The following is a 4985-nucleotide window of genomic DNA, read 5'->3' on the forward strand; positions in this document are numbered from 1 at the left end:
CCTCATCTTCGACGGTCTCCACGCGCGCGCGCCCGTCGCCATGTCGGCGCCGTCCGCTCCGAGAAGTTTCGTTTTCTGCCGTTATCCGGAACAGAGCGTTGGCCGGCGTGGGCGCAACTCGCTATGCGCTTGCGCGCCGCGAAATTTCACGACTCGCACCGTTCGTTCATCTTGCTATGGTGCTCGAATACGTCAAAAATACGTCCTTCCGTTAATTCGAACTTCTTTTAATTCGAACAAATTTTCGGGCCACTTCGAGTTCGAATTATCGAGATTCGACTGTACGTAATCGATTGAAACAATATTTGTGTCTTTATATCAAAACAAGTTGGCACAACTGCTGGCACAGACCAAAGCCCTACAAACAACTGCCATAGCAGTAGCGGAGAGCACAAAAGCAAAATGAGAACCTTGTTGTTCATGGATTTCCTTTTATTGTCTCATATCATTTTTGTCCCATGTCATATCTCTCTTGTGGCACTATCACCGCCATGACAATGCTTTAAACTAACATTGCAGTCAACTGTATCCACAAACCACCTTCTTATTGTGCGGTCGATAACCACTGTTCTTGCTGCGTATGCTTTGCCTTCAGGTGTGACCTTATGGCAGTGCAGATATCGATGCCGTAAATCTGCAGCTGAAGTCAAAGTATGCTTATAACCAGTAAACTTGGCAATCAAAACTTCAATTTTCAATGTATGTTATAAGTGCAAAAATACTGCATATACTCTCTGCAGGTAGTAATTTGGCAAAACGCTGCTGTACAAAATGCTGTTGTTTATACTTGTAGAATGTATTGATTTAGTCATTGATTTTTGGTTTTCTTTTCTTTTTTGTGCTATAACTGAGTATTTTGTGGCCGTGGCAACTGATAACTTACTGCGACGTGACATTTTTTAAGAACTGTAATAGACTGTACGTTTGGGAATGCATATTTTGATTTTGTTGTTATTACTAGCTGTACCTGTCACGAGATGGATTTTTTTCGTACCTGCTCGGGATGTAGCAATTAAATTTTATGTAGCTAGGAACCAGGAGATGTCACTGTGATGCCTGTGTATCTGCCTAAGTTCAATGTTTAATACATTAAAAACAAAGAGTGGGAATTGGAACCTTTGCACACTACACATAGAAATGCACTGCACCTTGCATTTCATTTTGAGCAGCTAATGTTACAATGCATTATTATTATTTTTTTTTACTGTTGTCAACTTAATGCCAAAAAGAATGATTGCAGTATGGGGATGTCGATCAGTGTTCATTGCGACTGTTCTGTGTCATCTAATCTTCTGCAGAACATCATGGCTCTCACAACTTGATTGAAGCAATCTTTTTACGTTGATAGAACATTTTCTGTGCTCCAGTTTACTATGTGAGTGAATGCAAGGGTGCAGCAGCCTTACTCACATTTTATGAAAATGCTTTTAGCAACAACATGTGAGAAAGTGCAAGATCTTAATAAGCAACAACACATTCTGCGTGATGCTTCTCACAAAATGTGCGTATTCAAAAATTGTTGACTCTGGTGTTTCTAAGTGCAATGAAATTGCTTTCATGTGGACGTAGGAGGCACATATCGTATAGCGACCTTCACGTAAGCATGCGCTGATGGTGACGTGGTAGCAATGAATGCTTTATGTCTTGAATGAAAGAGTGTACACAGCTTCTTGCTTTCTTGAGCACATGTTCCCAGTCACTCAGGTCATCCTTTCACGTTGACATTTTAAAGTCTAACTGCGCGCAAGCTGTTTCAAACGGGGTCGTGAATTGACGCGAGTGCTTTAAGCGACTGCGGCAACATTGTATAAAGTCTTCCAGATCTAAGCTCTGAAGCAAACAGCTAGCATTGTGCCGAAGAACAAATTATTACTCATTTTACATATTGTTCTGCACCTCGCACCTGTTGAATGAGTGTTAGTTTTCAATACACATTGTTGAGATAAAAAAGAAATGCATAATGGATGTCAGTAACCGGTTTGAAGGTCAGACTGTAAGTTTGCTGCATACGTAGGAGTTTAGCAGTGCCTCAGATTTGTTCCTGAACACCTCAACTTGCATGTGCACATCTGCCTGCATGTCATCGGTGTCTTTTAAATCAGTGCCCAACACAAGATGTCTTGAGTTTTTTTTTGTTTTTAATTTCTCTGTAGCTCTAAATTAGTGCTTGTCAACACAGCGAAAACAGTGGAAAGCCTGAATTCCTCCTGCAGGCAATAAATAATTGATTTATCATCCTCTAGCACAACCAGTTCAAATACGTACTGCGGGTTGTGCAGCTTTGTGCCGTAGTGATTGGAGTGGTGATCGGACAGCATTGCAAACCACTGATGTACGCAACAGTCAGCCAAGCATTGGGGTCATAGGCTATAGAGTGTCTGACTGTGCCACTGAGAACTCAGCTTGTTGAACCATATCCTTCCACCGCCCTTCCTTTTTGTCTCGCTCAACACATGTTGGCTCTTCATGCGAGATTAGAGATCAGTCGTCATGGTGTCACCAGAAGTCAAAAACAGCTCGACAGTCAAACATTACTCAAAAAGCTTTGGGGCCCACTACATTGTACCAGAGCTCCTCAATCACATCAGTTGTGAAAGTTCTCATGTTATTTTTTTTTCATGGAGTTTTTCATATAGCCTTCCGTGTTTTCATATCTGAACACGATTACCAGAAGGTGTCTGCAAATTGTTACATCAGCTAGGGACATAAGAACTAACTATGAAGCACCTCTTTTCTCAGCATCACAACAATAAAAAGGGCTGCAAGATTTGAGCACATTGTACGCAAAGCCAAATAAAAGCAAGTGTGGTACTACGGTGCGCGACATTACTACAGTAATTATCACTAAACTTAAGTAGCATGCTGTATCAACTGTGGCCCTATCGATGTACGACAAAATATTTTGCGGGGGGGGGGGGGGTGTTCTGTCTTTTTCTCTGGTCACTGTTCTCATGCAGACACTACTCCCCTAGTCCTTCGCTATTCTGTGTAGTTTGTCCACACCATAAGAAAGGCCAGCAAAACTGCGTGTAACTTTCACAACATAACAAATGTATAGATTCGTGCCAAATGAGAGAAATTGGCTGTGCAGTCTGTATCTATCACAACCATGCAAGCCACTTGTATGTGGCCTTGTCGTTCACTGCACAGTAGCACCTATCTGAGGGCAAGCTGTTTCATCATTCGTATAGGTGCACGTGAGAAGACAGACTACTTTGAACATCTTTGCATGTCCCATCTTTTCTTGTGTACATCTGCATTGCGCTAAAATTTCAGCTAAGGTCCATGAATTAAATGTGTGCACCAATGCGTATTCACAAAGGATCACCAAAGGGAATTTCAGGAGTCTTTTAACTAGATAAAAGATGAGTGCCTGTTGCTCCACATCTTTCTTAACCTTTAAGACGTTAAGTGAAAACCAACATCGCCACACATCATCGCTTAGTGACTGTAGCGATGAAAAAAATAAAAAAAGGAAGCTTGAATGTGACATGAAACCATGTGCTGTGCACACAAGCTACAGATTCCCATGCACCGTTGCAAGTTGGAGCGTTGTTCGTCACCTGTTTGATGAATGCTGCAAGTCTTTTTTTTTTTTGTGCTCGCTTGTCTGATGCACAAAACTGTTGTATTTTGAATATAAAATATGTACAAAAAGAAAACTGGTGTCAGCGTCATTTTCCAGACTCTGTTTGTCTCAATATTTTTGTTACAAGAAATGTTATTTTAAATATGAATTGGTCTTGTTCATTCACAACTAGATCTTACCCTTAAGGGCATGGATAGAATATGGACAAGGAAAGCAACAAAATGAAAATGCTGAGCTGCTTGACATGAAGTACAGTCGCCCTTCATTATAATGGAGTCATCAGCACAGGAAATGGGCTGTGTTATAAGAGGTACTTCGTTAAAAGCAGAAAAGCCTTACGAGAGCCGCAGTAACGCAGTGCATGCATTCCAACAGCATAGCACCTCGTCAGATGCCTAAACACAGCCAGGCTCAATATTGGCAACATGAAAGCAGACCCTCATCTGCCCTCACTCTCACACAGTGAAGCGAGAGTGACTTTGACAAAGTGAGACTAAATGAACAAGTCAAGATTCAAGTCATTAAGTGAGCGGCGAGTGCTTATAGTGCATTTGATGGTGAAGCCACAGTCACTTTAAGAAAACAACCTTAAAAAATTGAATTCTGGGGTCTTGGGTACCAACACAAGGATCTGATTATGAGGCATGCCATGGAGGGGAGTTCATACTAATTTTGACGGCCTGCGGTTCTTTAACAGGCACCTGAATTAAAGTACACGAGCATTTTTGTGTTCTGTCCCCATAAAAATGCGGCCGCCACAACTGGAATCGACCCCGTGACCTTTATCTCAGCACCACAACGCTGGTCCACCACAGCAGGCTGGACAACAACTTGCCGATTTCTGTTGGCACACATCGGCGCCAATGTCAATGCCGCCGATGGCCATGCTGGCCGACTGACTGTCAGAACATAGCCAGAGATTGCCGTAACACTGCTACGATACAATGGACCCATCTCTGCGCCGATGCATCTGCCGTGAAGTTTGCTGCTGCAGATATCTTCATGTTCTGATTATTGTGTGTTTCACCTCTTCTCAAAAGTACATTTCAATTATTTAAATAAACATCTATGCCGCAGGGCAAGCTTCACGAAATAAAAAAAAAAGGCTTTAAATAAGTGATGCACAATGCAAAGTGTAAAAGTCTACGTTTGCTCCATCTCATCATAGATGGCGCAACCGGGATAATGTCACTTGCATCAAGGCTTTTTTTTTTTCTTGTACCTAGAACACCACTGTCTTATGACAATGAAAAATAAAACTGATGGGAAAATCCAGGAACAGGATTACTTCACCGAACTAAACACATTTCGCAAAGCTCTTCATCCCTAGCTGAATCTGACGGGTGCAGATCTCTGGTGCATTTTAATCTTATTTTTAGCATACCAACTCAAAAGC

The 4985-nt window shown here is 41.8% G+C and overlaps 1 protein-coding gene across 1 annotated transcript in view; it reads right to left on the reverse strand.

The window, feature by feature from the left end:
* The window catches only part of LOC119456414 (putative deoxyribonuclease TATDN2), a 362817-nt gene that overhangs the window by 259204 nt on the left and 98628 nt on the right, over window positions 1-4985 (reverse strand). The gene's annotated exons all lie outside the window — the stretch shown is intronic.

Source organism: Dermacentor silvarum, chromosome 6 (genome assembly GCF_013339745.2).
Source record: "Dermacentor silvarum isolate Dsil-2018 chromosome 6, BIME_Dsil_1.4, whole genome shotgun sequence".
Taxonomy (NCBI): domain Eukaryota; kingdom Metazoa; phylum Arthropoda; class Arachnida; order Ixodida; family Ixodidae; genus Dermacentor; species Dermacentor silvarum.